The following is an 18,878-nucleotide window of genomic DNA, read 5'->3' as shown; positions in this document are numbered from 1 at the left end:
ACTTTTCATAGAGCGCATCAAAAAATCTCAAATTTTGACTGTTTGTCAACCTATTATGTGTGCATCATTGGTTCAAATTTGGGCTCGATTAATTAATATTTCGCAAAGTTAGAACCTTTCGGGTAAAACACCTTTTTTTAGGCAACGCATTTTTGAGCTGTCATATCTCGGAAACCAGTAAACCGAATTGAATGAAATTTTGAACGTACACTAACAATATGTAAATGCTTCACAAACTATTGAAACATAGATACTTTTTAAACGTTGAAAAAAGTTATCATGGATTGACACTTTTTGGGCTTTTCTCGAAAAAATGTATTTTTTTACGTCAATGTCAATAAATTTTAGTGTTGATATCCAAAGATTTTCCACTTCTGTTCTCAAATTATCTCTAATCAGATATATTAGAGCCTATTTATATTGAAGGAAGAACACATTTAATAATTTTTGTGTGGTATTGTAAATTTTACTTATTTTCCTCTATATGGGTAAAAATTTCAACCCGATATAACTTAATTCGCCGTGAGAAAATATTACATTTTATAACGTCGTATTAAGTATCAATATATTGTTGATAAACGCTAAAAAAATCATTCAATTCGGTTCACTGGTTTCCAAGATATGACAGTTCAAAAAATAGTAGTCTAAAAAATAGTGTTTTACGCGAACGGTTCTTACTTCGCGAAAAATTAATCAATCGAGCCCAAATTTGTACCAATGATGCACACATAATAGGTTGACAAATGAAAAGTTACAGCATGTTGAATTTTTTTGTGGGAGAAAAAAAGTTGCCTATCCCAAACATTTTGGCCATCCCCTGTAGATGTTTCCACAAATTCTTCTAAGCATATTTCAAAGATTTTTTTTCCAAACATATCCAGTGAATCTTTTTAGTTTCATTTCAAAAATCTTTCTAGTAATTCTTCCAAAGAATTTCTTTCAGAAATCTTCTGTAACTTTTTAAGAAATGATTTGGATGATTTTTCCAGAATTGTTTTCTACTGAATTGTTCAGAAATTCTTTCAAGAGTTTATTCGGAAATTCTATCAAAGGATTTCTCTGGGAATTCTTAAAAGATGTCATCCAAGAATTGATGAGATCTAACGAGGTAATGAGTGACTTTTTCTCTCCAGGTTTTCTCCAGATTTTTTTATGGTTTGCTTTGAGAATTCTTTCAATAACTCCTTAGATAAATCTTTCATGGACTCGCCAAGCGACTCGACCATAAATTTCTACTAAGAATCATGCAAAAATGTCTCTATGGACTCCTCCAGGAATTCCTTCCAGAGCTTTTCTTCCTATGAATAGGTCAAATTCCTGAAGGAGTATTTGGAAGAACTTTTGGAGCACATATTTGAAGAATTTTTGAAGAAAACTTCGCAAAAATGTCCGAAGGAATGATAAAAAAAAACTCTGAAAACTATGGTTCCTCTAAAGCTTATTACACTTATTACAACGATTGTTTCCAAGAATTTAAGTGAGTGCACAAGGAATAATTCCTGGGACACTCCGAAAAAGTAAGAAAAAAAAAAACTTCCGAAAATTCCACTAGGAATTCATTTTAAGATTTCTCAAGACATTCTTTCAAAAATTCTTCCGGGAGTATATTTTTATAATAGGGAGCAACCATGGGAGCAATCCTCATAGTATTCTTGGGTAAACTTTTTGGGGAATTTTTGGAGGAATTCCTAGAAAAAAAAATCTGAGGTGTTCACCAACTGGAGCATTTCTAATGCAATTCCAGGAGGTTTCGCCAAAGAAACTTGAGGAGAAATAGTTAGAGGTTTAATTTACAGGATTCCTAGGAAAAAATATTTGAAAGAAAGTTGTTAAAGGACTCTGGACAAATGACTGAAATTATGCTTCAAGAAATATTTTAATAAACTAGATGGACTGGAAGAATTCTAGAAAGAATTTTTGGAAGAAATTTCAGTGAAATCTCTGGATGAATTAACAGAAAAAAGAATTCCTATAGAAACTCATAGAGGAATTTCTGGAGAATCTAATGGAGGAATACAACAAACCCGAGCAGAAAAGAATAGCAACAAAAAGACAAATCAAGGTATTGATCTTTAATACTTTTATACCTCAATATGCCCTTTATTAGTTAGACATAAGAGGCAAAATAGCAAAAACGAATACCATTATTGTGTATGTATAACGCCTAGAAAATAACAAGTGATGTTATTTAAATAATAAATGCATACCTAAAATTTCAGGTGCTATGTATTTGTAATCCAGAAGGTATTGAATAACAAAGCAATAACATGTTTTGTTATTAAATAGTGCATTTGCTCAATCGCTCAATGATGTAATAGCAAAACATGTTCTTTAGTTACTTCACTGCTAAATCGACAAATACCATATCAATACCAAACTCTGCTCCAATACCTCCAATTGTCAGTGTGATGTTATCATAACATTTTGTAGAATAATATAATAATTTGGGCGGTATTTTCGATTGGATGTCACCTGGGATCTTTAATTGTAATGGCTCGGCAGTCTTATTAAAGAATTAAGCGAACTACAATGTTCTCGCTCCGACGTTTCAGTCCTGGTTTGGGACCTTCTGCAGGGATAAAGACAAGAGCGAACAATTCTTTATCCCTGTAGAAGGTCCCAAACCAGGACCGAAACGTCGGAGCGAGAACATTGTAGTTCGCTGAATTATTTAATAAGACTGCCGAGCCATTACAATTAAAGATCCCAGATAATATAATAATATTAATAATAGATATTTGAGCACAGGTTGCTCTTTGTATGATATTTGTAAGGTATTCCCTTCTGCTCGGGAACGGATGGAAGAACTGTTGAAAAATGTTCAAAAAGTTCTGTGGGGATGCTCTGGGGAGATTCCTGGAGGAATCGTAGGTGACATTTCTGGAGAAATCTATAGAGGACCAGGAACTGACACTTGAATACATAAGTGACCCGATTTTGTCAGGCTCTGTTCGGAAAACATTTTTTGCTCTCCTTTAAAACCAAAATAGTTTTTCAAGTTTTTTATCCCTCTATTTTCTGAATTTCAGCTGTAGTTTGATGGTACACATTAAATAGTTGGTTAAAGTTTGGTCGAAAGATAACAAGAGCAAAAAATTTGTCGGGCTGACAAAATCTGGTCCTTACTGTACTGTTCTGGAAGAATCAGTGGAACAAAGGACAAGATACCATTAGATGAATTCCTAGCCATGAAGAAATTGCTGAAGAAATCCTACATTGCTTGCTCTAAGCGCCACAACAATTGGTTGTGACCATTTTAGATTTCCTTGAATATAATAAGTGAATTTTGCTGGAATCATGCTAATTTCATGTAGAATCTCGCACATATTTGCAATATGAATAGATAACTAGGCCAATTAACAGCTAAAACTTAAGCATTTTTTATGAAGTTTACGAAAAGCTACAGCTAGTGGAACATTTGAATTAAAAGTAAAAAATGTGCCTGTCCTGATCACTGGGTCTCTTTCCTGTAGATGTCATATCATCAATTATTCCCTTTCTGTAGAAAACTAGCTGTCCCGGCAAACTTTGTCTTGCCATTTTTGTGGTAATTTGACAGATTTTAAGCTCATTTATGCACCGCACTCTAGATTGGTTTCATTTCGATCGTGTTGGTTTTCTTCCCAGCTCATCAAAAATCAGCACTTTCTATATTTTCTTATTTTTTTAGTTCATTTTGGCAACTTTTTCTACATATAAACACAGCCACCACGAATACGAATCGAACCATGCAAGAGTCATGCTGATCGGTCCACCCGTTCTTGAGTTTTGTTGCCTCAAAGGAACTTCAAACTCATTTTTATATATATACTAGCTGTCCCGGCAAACTTTGTCTTGCCAAGCTGCGGTGGTTTGACAACTGTTGAGGTAATCGCAGCAACGCACTCTAGATTGACTAACTTTTGATCACGCTGAATTTGTTCCCGGCTCATCAAATATCAGTATTTTCACAATTTTCATACTTTTTAAAGTGATTTTCGTAACTTTTTCTGCATATAAACACAGCCACCATGAATACGAATCTAACCCTGCATAAGTCATCCTGATCTGTTCACCTGTTCGTGAGTTTTGTTGCCTCAAAGGAACTTCAAACTCATTTTTATGTATATAGATATAGATAGATACTATATTTTTTTTTTATGTCTTTATTTATGAGATTTTCAGCCCGAGGCTGGTTCATCTCAGCTATACTATATATTTGATTAGCTGACCAGCAATAGAAGTTTTCATGAATTCTTAACCGTGACCTCCGGTTGGAAAGTAATTTTACAAATAGCTTTCCATAGGTAAATGGTCTGATGGTTCAAGTAAATGACAGGATAGCTTTCAGTAATGGAATCTTTGAATTACTCCGAAACAACGCAACCCAGAAAATGATGATTATTTTTGACGATTTCTGTAAATTTTTCTCGGGTACTTCTCGGGTAATTTTACGTGTTATTTATAAAATGATTATTTGTGCGGAAATTAGGAAAATTTCAGCTCAAATCGTCAACTGTAAAATTTCAGAAAGAAACTCCTTTCGAAATTACTGAGATTCCTTTAAAAATTATTTGAGGAGTCTTTTTACAGTATCTTTCAAGAGATTGTTGAATTGTTTTGGCTATTGCATGTCTTTAGAAATAAACGGGTAAACGAAATACGGTTGACATACACCGAATTTACTTCAATATGAACTATGTATTTACAAAACCTCGTCACATAATCACCTTGATATCAATCATTCCATCACGTTATCTTCTTCGCCCTCGAAAACGAATATAAACTGCATTCACTACACGCCATCGTATTCCCTCCATTCACCTTGATCGAGTTTCGATTCAAGAGTGCAAAAACAACACAAAACAAACAATACAAAAACATGCACACAAGAACACATCGCTGAACCGCTGCCGAATCGCCCAAATCAAAACAAAAAAGTCGAAAAATCCCGTTACCGATTTCGACGGCCACACCACAGTAGGCACTGGTGAGCGAGGAAAGTGAGTTGAACTCGACCCAGCAAGCCATGGGTTGGAGCATTTTCACCGGCACAGAGCGGAACAGGCGGCGACGGCGGAAAGGAACACCACCGCCCGAATGTCTGTCTGAAGGCCGTGCGGCCCGCGGGTCGCTTCCGTTACTCCACACATTCGCGCGAAAGTAGGCCTACTTTGTTTTGAAGCTCAACCACCCACCACCGCCGCCCGAGAGAGGGAAAAAGTAGAAAATTGATGAAAATGAAACTGATTTACGTCGGTGTGGTGGGAAAAGAGTGAGAGTGAGGGGATGGAATGGGGATTTCACTCGTTCCGTCCGAAAGATGCAGTCACCCGCTGCAGCCACCACAATCATAGTAGGCATGGGCTCTCACTGGAGGGAGATCACTGTGGTCGGTGTGTAACAATCGCGCACGAGGCCTACTGTGTTCGTCTGATGATCGATAATTGATGAACTATTGTGTTGCTAGTAGCGTCGTTGTAGACCACCAGCTACGAACAGGCATGGACGAGCGAGAGATTAGTTTCTGATCTTTGACCGCAATTTTTTCAATAGCCGGGCATCTAAGGTTGCGATACCCTACCCAACGAATAATCTTGATTTAAGTAATTCTATTAATTTCCTTTTCTCGTCTGCATTAAAAGTTTGCGGGTGCTCTCTCTCGGGGTAGTTTTAAGGTTTCCAATAAATAATTGCTTCTTGTGGACCGAAAAGTATCGGTAGGAAGAGGGAAACGATAGCACAACCTGGCGAGGTACCTACTATGTGTGCCATAAAGTAGCTGATGAGGCTTCAGCGGGCTACTTCTCCGTGGCAGACGGGTCAGACTTCATCACCGACCGCAGTTGCCGGTAATGGTACTTTGTGCAGTGAAATTAAACCTATCTCCTCTTCGAGGAGGAAACGTAATTTGCGATCCATTGAAGAGTGAAAGTTAGCTTGCCAAAGAGCGCACTGTTCAACAACACAAAAAAAAACCTAAAAAGTGTCGATGTTTTTTCTCTCTCGACAAGAGGTTCCATGCAACATCCTTGTTAAGCGGCCAAATGAGCGGCCCCCGTGTCAAACTTCAGGCTTGACGTTTTAGTGAAAACCGAAAACCAAAGTAGGCGGAACGGTTTTTAGTCCGGAAGAAAATTACACACGAAGCAGGCTTTTGTTGTCTCGAAAACCGCCACTTACTAGTAAATCTATCGAAAACGACAAATTTATGATTCATGCTTCGGCGTTGATCCCCTTAATCGAACCGAACAGAAGGAAAACGTTGCCGTCGCGCTTTCAGCGGTTTACGGCAGCCAAATGCTGGAACAGTGGTTCCATTTGTTTAGGGATCCGGACAAGAAAAAGTTCGCTGCTAACGATATCGGAGTTACCGCTAAAAACTTCTGTGAAGTCTTGAAGTTGCATTGACAGTTATAGTTACATTATCTGTATATTTAGACAATTGCTGGCGTTAAAGACATCCTGTAATCTTGTTGACAGATATTGACAGCTACAATCTTCCCAGATTTATAAACATAAATGAGTCATGAAATTCCAGACACCACTACGATTCGTCGACAAAAAATGGAATCAGGTGCTTCAAGAAACCGGAATACTTCAGGTCGGTATACACAACACTACTCAAGCTTTGGATTTGGAATAGAAACATCTATTCTGATGTTCTGCATTGATTGAATGAATCAATGTTTCGATTTTGGCCTATGGCAGAACCACTGTGCAATAGTCAGCCGGCTACTACTATAGGCGGCACTCCATTGAAGTGGACCGAAAAAATATGTGAGACAAAGCTCTCCCCCTGGTCGTCGTAGTCGTCGGCCAACATGCCATGTTTTCCGGCAATCGATCGTGATGTCGGCAGGCAGGCACTCTAACGGTTGCGTCAGAAGGGTACCCGAGCAATCTCGACGTTGAGGTCCCCCTGAATGCGTTCTACCACCAACTCGACTGCGACTCGAGACAAGATGAAATCGATTGAATGTGAAAAGTTTGACAGATTTTCCATTGATCAAAGTAGGCGCGAATGATACAGCAGTTTTTCGCTAAGATTGCCTGGTTTGCTATGATTTGCTCTTTCTTATCACGTTCCAAGGGGGTAACAACGACGAATGGAGCATGATCGTTTTGCACAACAAACACTAATCAAGTGCGAATGAATGGACATTGGTCGTTTCAAAGAAGTCACGCCGTTTTGCGAATGATTCAATGGGCGAGCGAGCGAGCGAGTGCAGGTGTGGCGTCTCGGAAATGGTTATGCAAATTTCTCCTGATCAGGACCAGGCTACTAAACGATGGTTGATGAATCAAAACTCGTTAGTATGAGGGAATTCGCATTCCACTCTCTGTCCGAAGTGATTTCACAACGAGCGACAGAAGAATAGGGACAGGGCCGTTACCGGACACGATTGATATTCATTGCATCACTTCATTCGGTAATAATGTGTGTAAAACGATGTCTCACTTCGGAACAGGTTGTTTCGGTGTGTGATAATTCCGCAAAGTATTCAAAGAGGGAAATGAGTTTGTATCTTTTTTCATTACCAGACGATTGAATCCATACGAAAGTAACAAAGCAACGCAACAATGAAAGAATTGGCGTAAAGCTGCGGGTCCAACACTGGGCAAAACTATATAGGATATAGGACTATAGGATATTGAAACCACTATGATGCACTCATTTTTCCGAACTCTCTATTGCCTTTTCATATTTAAATTGATAAATGAGCTGGTCATAATTATTGTTATGTGCGTTCAAGATGCAAACGGTGCCCAAATGCGCTTCAAACGCGGTAACACATGTTACCAAAGGCAACGTAGCAACCATAGCCAATATCACCATAGACTAATTTCAAGACCTCGATGTACCAAAGAAAACGATCAAATTTTCGGTGACCAGTCCGGTACCCAATAAATATTCATAACCGTGTACTTTTTTCCGTGTAAATTGCCTTTTGTGTAAATTTTATTTAGCGTGTTACACTGATCTGACAGCTCTGACAGTAAGGGACTAAACATAAATTACGTAAAGTTAGTACCGAGGATTGTTCACAATCTGCGAACTTGACTGCGGAAAAAATTGCGACCATGACGCCGCTGATATCACCGCCAACCTAGAATTCGAAAGCTCCCACTGACATCGGGTTACTTGTTAGAAAATCTCACCGCATTTGATATTTGCATTTTGAATGCACACAGCAATACATTAGAAGACAAAATTAGAGTTCACTCGATTTTTTGTTAACAACTTGAGAGTTGTTTTTTTTTTTCCAACAACTCTTGCTAAAGTCAATGTCCTTCCCATTTTTTATAACAAAGAAAGAAACGTGGCCGAGAATTGAAGTTTTCATGTCTTCTGAACATTGAGCTCCAGTTGAAAAGCTGGTATTTCTCCAACAGATTTCCAAAAGTAATCGAATTAGGGTAGAAATTTACTTCGTGGTATGCGCTAATTCCCGTCATATCAGATGGAAAAAAATCAATTATCACAGATGTTCCAACTATCCTTAAATAACAATATAATGATTCTATGCTCTCCGTATAATTACTGTGTGACAGTAGATTCATGTTTGCATATTGAACAGTGGACAACGACGCACGACACGTCAAGTGATCCTAGTAGCCATGGTGAATCTCAGCCACCCGCGTCGTCGTCACTCGTCCAGTAACGTCACGGTGTGAAGTCAGATTGCATTCTGGAAGCTCCCGCTTGTTAGCAATAAATCTAGAGCGCACAATTACAATTTGGCGTAAAACATAAACTTAAGTGTTCAAAGTTACAACATTCTTTGGCAATAATTACCATTCCCAACTATAACTGTTCACAACCAGTATAATTTGACTCTTCAACAACGGCATCTTGCCTAGACAGCAGACGACAAAACTGTATGCAAATTATCAGTCTGAGTAAACGCGCAACATCAGCCAGCAGCACAGTCCATCGCAAACACCAGACCCACATATTCTCCAATTATGAATATTGATCATCCGTTAAACATCAGTTCAGTTGTCGAGTCGAGGCCTGCCCCAGACAAGCCCAAGAACTTCCCTTCTGGATTAGAGGGGTAACTGCCTGGCGAGATGGCAATTCGCGATCATCAGCAACAGCAGGGCACGGACGACGACGGAGCCAAGAAGAGATGTGCATATTTACCGCTGTTCTTGCCTTCTTGGTGGAGTTGCACTGCCCTGACTGGTCTGGTACTTACACATGTTCTACACAACTGGTCCGATCGGAGTCCAAACAAACCTTGCTTCCCTTCTTGATCGCGCTCGCGCATCTCGGTGAGTGAGTTCGAGTGGTGTTGCTGCCAGCTGCCAGAGTCAACAGATATTCGTTCCTGTTTGTATAGGTATATTACTTGGTCAACAGAACTGACTCTGCTGGCTGGCTGGCTGGCTGCAGAACTTGTTTTCCTCCTGACCCGGCAAAAACGGTTCTTCTTCGCGGCATCCGCCGAAGGAATCGAGGTGAAAGGGATGTCAGACACGAACGGACGGACGAACTGGCGATTCTTTTTCACTTGATTAAGATTGAATGTGGAAATGTGGCAGCCCAGTGCAACCGGTGCAGTGCAGTGCAGGGCAGCATAAACATCGCATCGGAGAGGGTGGAGTAGTGGGAGGTTCGGAAATAATGCGCATGGAACCGTTACATTTCTCTCTCTCTCTTACTCTGTGTCTGTCTGTTGATCTGCAGTGTACTGGGTTGCATCGCCATTCTAGGTACTCCCGAGTAAAGAGAGAAGACAAAACTTTATGTAACGGTGCAATTTACCTCCCCAGAAATAATTGTATCGCAGCAGATAAGCAAACTACACAATATTATTGATTGATTGATTAATAAGCGTTCCTTGTAGCGATTTTAACAAGACCCAAAGTACGGGACCCAAATATAAATAAATCAAGAAAAAAATTGTCATAATAAAACCGGCATCAAAACATTTCATAAACAGGAGAACAATCTCCAGACAATTATCTAAACTCACCCCTACCTGGACTGTAGTGTTTCCTCTAGGCATCCATTCCGATCTTCCGATACACTTTTCATTTTCACTCACTTTTTTCACAAACACACGCCAGGAAAACTAAACCGCACTAAAACAAACGAGCACTCTCAACTGGATCTGCACTCGCTTGCCACCATCCAGCAGATTCGCTATTCTCCTGACAGGATAGCACAAATGTGAAGCTTGGAATTATTGTGGACAAGTGGGTCCCCTTAGGAAGTAGTAACTTGTGTTTACACTTATTGACGTTCGCGAAGTGGTGACGCGACGACCGCTTTGCGCGCCTACTAGATTGCTTGATGTGTATTTGGCAGACCACGTGCTACATACAAGCGTTCATTGCGGAAGGCTAGTCGAATAACAATGCAGATTCACTACCACACATGGTTGTGAACGAGCAAGTAGAGACACTTACGCGAAATCCGCAGATTTGGAGGGAATCTTCTTTCAGCAGCCTGATCCAGAGGAATGATTTATGAAATTTGCAAAAACTGTCACGGAATGGTTTGTTTCAAGAAAGGCGGGTCAAATTCATTGCCACTATTGGAATGAAAAAACCCATTAACATGAATGTTATACAGCATCTTGTGATCTCACACCGGCAGTAAACAATATCGAGAAATTCAACATTTTCATGTGGTATACAGAAATTGTGTTTAAGGCGAAACTGGAAGCATTTTCTCATTTTTTCGGTTTTTGATTTTTTATTAAATAACGAAGCAATATTTTCAAAATCGGTTTTCGTGCACATGTAGAGTCTGGATCAAGGTATCTTCTGAATTTTTTGAGGTGGAAAATGTTTTCCATTTTTGCAGAAACCATTTTTTTGTGAAATTTTGTTCAAAAATGGTTTCTGTAAAAACGAAAAACATTTTTCACTACAAAAAAAAAATCAGAAGATACCTTGATCCATACTCTACATGTGTACGAAAACCGATTTTGAAATATTGCTTCGTTATTTAATAAAAAATCAAAAATCAAAAAGTGAGGAAATGCTTCCAGTTTCGCCTTAAGCAATCAGTTTGCTTCGATGAGATTTTTGCCAATATTGGGTAATTTGCATATTGTTGAACACTTTCCAAATGCTGAACTCTGATGACACCAAAACTGCGCAATTCTTAAGAATAATTCGGCTTTAACAGTCAACAAACCTCCACCGATTACTTTTAAGTCTTTCCCGACGTTTCGCTCCAGGGAGTGGACCTTCTTCAGGGATCGATTCAAAAACATAATTAAAAGATCGAGCACTGAAGAAGGACCCGGACCGGCAAATGTTGGCCCCGAGCAGAGGAAAAAAACTCAATAAAAGCATATTTTGATATGGATATCAAAAAGTGATATTGGCTTGTTTGACATAAGAGGTAAAAGTACTGAAAATAATAGCTAAAATTTACTCCTCGACCAACATCAGCATATCATATTTAGCTCTTTTGAGAGCTAACCAATAGCAGCGAGCTATTCGGTTGATCTTCAAGTATCAAATTTTGCTATTGGTCAGCAGTTCCAAGAACATTTTTTTGCTATTATTTTCAGTACTTTACCTCTTATGTCAAACAAACCAATATCATTTTTTGATCGTCAGTACTTGACCCTTGATCGGGAAAGATTTAAAAGTAATCGATGCAGGTTTGTTCTCTTCGTCATGAGAGGCTTTTGTCGGCCAAAATTCCTGAAGCTTGGACGGGAAGCATTTGAGGCTAACTCTGAGTTCAACAGCTTTCAAAAAACCTTCCATGACGGAGAGAACAAAACTGCCGAAAATACACAATTACGAAATGGTATTACGAAATAAGCTTTTCTGTCAAACCGATCACAAATATCAATGTCACATCACAGTTATAAGAACTGGGAGGATGTCCATCACACTTTTGCATTGTTTAAGATAAGTTTTCCATTTGCTGTTTTCTTCAAGGGTATTCCAGGATATTGCAGCGGCTTTCAGTGGCCTTCTAGGAGGTTCCATCGGAGGTTTCATGGGGTTTCACGGGGTTTAATGGATGTTCAAGGGATTTTCAGGAGCATTCCAGGGCTTTCCGGGGTTTTGGGGCATCAGGGACTTTTTGGAGCATTCTATGGGGTTTCCAGGGCTTTCAGGGGCGTTTCGGGGGTCCAGATGCGTTCCACAGATACTCCTGGGGGCTCATGTTGGGGCTTTAGGGAATCTCAAGAACATTCCCGGGGTTTTCAAGGGATTTCAGAGGCATTCTGGGGGTTCAGAGGCGTTTAGGGATACTCCTGGAACATCAAAGGCTCTCAAGAGCATTCTTGGGGTTTTTTAGGGGTTTAAGGGGTGTTCTGGGGGTCTGGATGCGTTCCACAGATACTCCTGGGGGCTTTAGAGACTTTTAGGAGCATTCCAGGGGTTTCCACGGGCTTTCTGGGGCGTTCCGAGGGGTTCAGATGCGTCCCGGAGATACTCCTAGGGGCTTCAGAGACTCTCATGAGCATTCCAGTTGTTTCCAAGGGTTTTCTGGAGCATTCCAAGAGGTTCAGATGCGTTCCAGAGATACTTCTGTGGGCTTCAGGGAGTCGCAGTAGCATTCCAAAGGTTTTCAAGAGCTTTCTGGGGCGTTCCGAGGGGTTCAGATGCGTTCAAGAGATACTTCTGGGGGCTTCAAAGAGTCTCAGGAGCGTTCCATTTCCAAGAGCTTTCAGGAGCGTTCGAAGGAGTTACAGGTGGTTTCAGGGACGTCCTAGTAGGTTTCAACAGCATTCGAATGGGTTTCAGGAGTGTTTCCGGTGTCGCAGGGGCTTCAATGGATGTCAAAAGCGTTCCAAGGAATTTCAGAAGGTTTCGAAGGGGTTTTCGGGGGTTTCAGGGTTGTTCCAAAACCGTATGGAACCCTCTCTGCAACCCCCTAGAATGCCCCCCCAAAACTCCTGAAATATCTCTGAAACTTCTTTGAAAGCTTCCTGAAAACTCCGGGAATCACTTCCAAACTCTCTGAAACCGCTCTGAATCCTCTTGAATCCATTCGAAAACCTGAAACTCTTTGATACCTTTATTACCCCTGGAAAGTTCCAATAAGCCCCCTGAAATCTCCAGAAATCCCTCAGGAACCCTCTGAAATGTATTGAATTGAAAGATTCTGAAATCACTCCCAAACGCCTCCCGAAATATTCTAAAACGATCTGAAATTCTTGAAATGCTTTGAAACCCTTCTAAGAAACCCTTAAAACGTCTTAAAATCCATTAAAACGCCTTTACATCCCATGGAAACATCCCTGAAACCTTCTTGAGAGCATCCTGTCACCTCCGGAACACATTTTCAAATCCCCCTCACACTCTATGAAACCACCCGAAAGGCCTTCGAATGCCGTGAAACTCAACTGAAAACCCTGTGAAACTGTGAAACTCCATTGAAACCCCATAATTCATATCCACCCAGCGTACTATTTATAGGACAGGCCTTTCGACGGGAATGTCTCTTGAATTCTCCTGAAATCTTGATAATGGTTAATAATGTCTAGCTCATGTATTCGGCATAGTTGGTAATCTATTTATATAAAAGTCAATGTATGTATGTTTGGATGTTTATATATTTGTATATTCATCTATTTGTAAGTGTATATCTTTGTAAGCATGACATAACTAGGAAAAACTGGTTATAGAAATTCAAGATGGCGGCTTGGATCTGCTCACGTAAAAAAACTATATTTGACGCCATTTTAAAATCTAAGACGGTGGACCGGAATCCAAGATGGCGGCCGCAAAATGCTGGTTAGAGCTATGATATCATGCAATATGGATATCTATCAATCGGGATTGATGAGTAGACGTCAAAAAACGATTTTCGACGCTATTTTGAAATCAACGACAAAAAACGACGCCATTTTGAAATTCAAGATAGCGGACCATAATCCGTGGCCGCCATGAATGCTGGCTTGAGCTGTGATACCAAGGCGCCGTCCACAAATTACGTAACGCTCTAGGGGGAGGGGGGGAGTATGACCGAGCGTTACGGTCCATACAAAAAATTTAGGGTTTTCATACAAAAAAGCGTTACGGAGGGGGGAGGGGGAGTCTAAAAATCTCGATTTTAGCGTTACGTAATAAATGGATGCTGCCCAAGCAATATGAGAATCTATTGGACGGGCTTGATGAGTAGACGTCAAAAAAGATATTCGACGCCGTTCCAATATCCGAAATCCAATATGGCGGCCACGAAATGCTGGTTTGAGCTATGGTATCATGCAATATCTATCGATCGGACTTGAACACGTCAAAAAACGATATTTGATGCCGTTTTGAAATCCAAGATGGTGGACCATAATCTAAGATGGCGGCCAGGGAATGATAGTTTGAGCTATGATACCATGCAGTTTTATCTATTGATCGGGCTTGATGATTAGAAAGGTAGAGGGCAGGCTAGACGGTAAAGTAGAGATTAGAGAATAGTGTAGAGGGTCAGGGTAGATGATAGGGTTGATGGTAAGGTTAACTGTAGAATAAACGATAGGGTAGAGGGTTATGGTGGACGGTAGGATGGATGATAGTGTAGAGGTCACATTGAAGGGTTGGAGTAGAGAGTACGGTAGAAGGCAAGGTGGAGGTTAGAGTAGAAGGTTAGGGTGAGAGTAGGGTGAAGAAATGAGATGAGAATATCTCGAGATACCTTCAGCATTTTTTTCCGGGATAGCTTCAGGCATTCTTCTCAAGAATCGTTCCAGGATTCCTCTCAGGATTCCTCTTGGTGTTCGTTCCGTGGGGATGGTCCTAAGATCTCTTTGAGGAGTTCTGCAGGGATTGCTTTAAAAAACCTAAAAGGATTCTTTTTGGTATTCTACTCTACTCCTTCAGGGATTCGTGCTAAAATTACTCAAACGATTTCTTCCGGAATTCCTGCTGTGATGTCTTAAGGGATTTCTCCTGGAAAGAAATTGAAAAGAATATAGATTTCTGCCGAGATTTCTTTGGGCAATCCTGATAGTCGTGCCTGATGGGATTCCTGCAAAAACTCTTCCCAAGTTTGTTTTCCGGAATCTCCTCAATAATTCCTTCCGGGATTTCATCTATGATTTTTTCAGGGATTTCTACTCAGCTTCCAGCCAGCATTCTTGTCATGACTCCTCTAAGGATTCCATTAGGTATTCTCTACGGGGTTCCTTCAGGACTAGTTTCAGGCATTTCTGCCAGGATTGCTTTAGAAATACTGAACGGATTCTTTCAGGAATGCTAGGCGGGAATTCCTGCTGGAATTACCTCACGGATTCCTCCAGGTATTCTTTCAATGATATCTGCCAGAATATATTCAGAGAATCCAATGGGAATTCTTTAAGGGATAAGTACCGAAATTCCTGCTAATTTTCATTGAAAGAATCTTTTCGAGATTTTTTCAAGGATTTCTCTCGGGATTCCTCCCGCAATTATTGCCGGGATTTCTTCCGGAATTTCTTCTGTGATTCTTTCAGGAACTCTTGCGGAGCTTCCTGGCGGGATTACTTTAAAATTCTTCCAGATATTTCTCCTAGAATTTCTGTAGGGGGGATTTCTTCGGGGAATTCTGCCGGGATTGATTTAGAAAATCTTCTGTATGGAAAACTATAACTTTATGTAACACAGCTAGTCGCGTTCGGTATTTTTTACCGAAATCTCAACTGCTATGCGTTCGGTAACGGATTTTAATCGAAATTCTGTAAATAATTATCAAATTTTGGTAAAACTTTATCGTTTATATGTTAAACGCTACCGGAGTTCGGTAAAAGTTTCTAACTTTACCGATTTTTTCGGTAAAACATATTTTCCGTGCAGTTGAAACCCGAAGTTTTCGACTAGCGAAGTTGGATTTTGCTCCAAATCCGTGCGTCGGACCTAACTTCGGAAGTAATGCGTTGTATAGCGGACCAGGTTTACTATACAGCGCACCACTTCCGAAGTTAGGTCCGACGCACGGAATTGGAGAAAAATCCAACTTCGCTAGTCGAAAATTCCGGGAAACACAACCTGGGGTCTCTGTTAGCCAAATGATTAAGGCTATGGATCACCAACCCGGAGCGGCGGGTTCGATTCCCTTTCCGGTCGGAAAAATTTTCTCGACTCCCTGGGCATAGTGTATCATTGTACTTGCCTCACAATGTACAAATTCATGAAATGACAGGCAAAGATAGACCTTCAATTAATAACTGTGGAAGTGCTTAAAGAACACTAAGGTGAAGCGAGGCAGGCCAAGTTCCAGTGAGGACGTAGAGCCATAAAGAAAAAAGAAGAAGAACAAGAAGATCTAAATGGATCAGTATACAAAGAGCAAAAACATCAATCGTCTACCAAATTGTGTTACAGTTCAGACATACCTTCTTAATCGGGTTCCATCGTCATCGGTCGCCTGTTACGAGAGGAAGGCATAAAACAAGAGTGATTGCACTCCGCCGTTCTCTTGTTTGTTCGCGCGATTCTCCAGCTGGAGTTAGTGTTGTTGTTGTTGTAAAACCGTCGTGATAGTATAAGTAGAACTCAAAACAACAACAAACAGCTTGTGTGTGGAAAGAAGTAGGTACATCTCTCAACTCAGCCAGTCAGATCCAGTTTGACGACGTCCGTCCGACCGAACCAAGAACGATTTATCTGAGGCAAAATCTGGACGAACATTTGAAAAGGGCCTATCTGTTTTTTGTAAACAAACATGTTTCTGTCTCTGCAGGGCCCATCTGCATCCACCCACGCACATCAACACCCTTAAGAGATAGCTTGAAGAACACTCTTTCTGATAAGGGTGTTGATGTGCGTGGGTGGATGCAGATGGGCCCTACAGAGACAAAAACATGTTTGTTTACGCAAAGCAGATAGGCCCTTTTCAAATGTTTGTCCAGAAATAATGAAATATTAATTTTCATCTTTTTGCAGCAGCGCATGATTGTGGAACGAAATCGTGTGGCGGCGGATGCACTACTCTGCGAGATCTGTTCTCATTAATCTTGTCGGACGGAAAACCAGCCAGAAGAAATTGGATCTAATAGAATCAGGTCCAGCCGATCTAGACTGCTCAGCTCAGCTCACTCACTAGTGGAGCGCTTGAGTAGAACCAAGCAAGCATAATCAGAATTTGCATTGGACCGCGCGGGAGATGCAATTTTCTCCACTGTGAAAAGGTCAGCAACCCTTTGGACAACCTCTCATCCTCATTCCATGCGGCGAGCGAAAGCAATTCATCGCGAATCGAACAATGCTCCGCTCGGGAAGCAATATTTTCTCCACCGCCTGCTTCGATGGGTGGGAAAAACGGGGTAAGGTCACCCGTGTGTGCGCAAACAGCCATTTATCTTCCCTTTTCCGAACTCCGATCGGAGGAGTGATTGACAACACGACTAGAGCAGCGAACGAAGGGAGGTACACCAATCGAGATCCGTTCGTCGTTTCATATTCTAATGGTGATCTCAATCGATCGATCTTCCTGTACATGGAAGAAATGTCAATACATACACGATGCGCCGAAGAATCGTTCGTTAGAATTGGTCGATGTCGTGAGCTTGTCTCGACGACACCTTTTCAAGCATGTGCAGTGTGCACTGCTGCAGCACTACTAGTGCACTTATGCAAATTGCAAACTTTGTGTACTCGGGATGTACGTACGTACCCCAATGCATTGCTTTGCCTTATTTTGGGATGACATTTGGATCGTGTGGATTCCTTGCCTTTTTGCTGTCTCGTTTGCTTGTGGTCTTAGAGGTTCCAAACCTGGCATCGGCATGCGTTGGTTGGGGTGAATCTACAACTTGTTGGAATAGTTATGTTTGCTAATTTACCTGGTCTGTGCTACACTGAGGTGCTGCGGTCCAAGAGCAGCATAGAAATAAGGTTTTTTTCTTTTTAATTCCAACAGATGTATTCATTTATATGTTTTATTTTGGATGCAACAAAATCTTGTTTTAAAACTTCTATGAAATTTCCTGTTGCGCTAGATGAGTAATCTAGTCACCCTACTGTGATATCGAGATACGACATAGGTGGCCATGAGTTTAGGTGGCGTAGAGAGAGTGAGTTGCGAGGACACGAGGAAGTGACAGTTGTGAATATAAAGAATAATAATGGAAAATCCATGGGAAAATTCATTCTTTACTGTTTTAATTAAACTCCGAATTCACCAGATATCACTCCTACATATACCATATATATCTAATTGAATGTATTTCTCTTTTATATTTGCAGGTAAATCCTCTACTGATACGCATATGTTTGTTCGTTATGCAACGAGGAAACCGAAACTAGAATACTTCATCAATGTAATCCAGGTTTATTTATACAAAGTTCTATTTGCTATGAATCGTAGTAGGCTTCGCCGCGAACTGACGTGCCTGTTTTCGCTTGTCACGTTTATTTTCGTGTTCCTCGTTTCCGCGGATTCCATGGTTATTTGACTTGCGCTACGCCACCCGGATTGCGGTACGCGTGTGGAAAACTTAGAAACGGAATCTCCGGGAGGTTTGCACAGGGTGTTAACATTGTTTTCGACGGATGGCAACTGTTATGTATAAAGTGAGACAGTAAAAACTGTGTGTATGTGCCTTAAAATGAGTGCAAGTCCGTGGAAATAATGTGAACCTCACGGAAGTTTCAGAGGCGTTCCAAAGCGTTTCAGGGCGTTTCAGGGTATTTTAGGGGGCTTGAGAGGCTTTCAGGGGCGTTTCGCATGGATTTCATTTGTGTTTTAAAGGTGCTTTAAGGCGTTTCAGGAGGTTTCAGAGAGGTTTTGTGGGGCTTCAGAAACTCTCAGGTGAGTTTCACGGAGATTTCATGGGGGTTTAGAGGCGTTTCAAAGCGTTTCAAAGTGTTTCAATGCGTTTCAGGGCGTTTCATGGCCTTTCAAGAGGTGTCAGGACGTTTAAGGATTCCTTCAGAGGGGTTTTAGAGGCGTTCCAAAGTGTTTCAAGGCGTTGCATGTGTTTTAATGCGAATCA

The 18,878-nt window shown here is 40.8% G+C and overlaps 1 long non-coding RNA gene across 1 annotated transcript in view; it reads left to right on the top strand.

Moving 5' to 3' along the window:
- The window catches only part of LOC134288755 (uncharacterized), a 282,827-nt gene that overhangs the window by 107,444 nt on the left and 156,505 nt on the right, over positions 1-18,878 (top strand). The gene's annotated exons all lie outside the window — the stretch shown is intronic.

Source organism: Aedes albopictus, chromosome 2, assembly GCF_035046485.1.
Source record: "Aedes albopictus strain Foshan chromosome 2, AalbF5, whole genome shotgun sequence".
In the NCBI taxonomy this organism is placed as follows: Eukaryota; Metazoa; Arthropoda; class Insecta; order Diptera; family Culicidae; genus Aedes; species Aedes albopictus.
The sequence above is the reverse complement of the archived record's forward strand: the minus strand, read 5'-3'. Positions and strand labels throughout refer to the sequence as shown.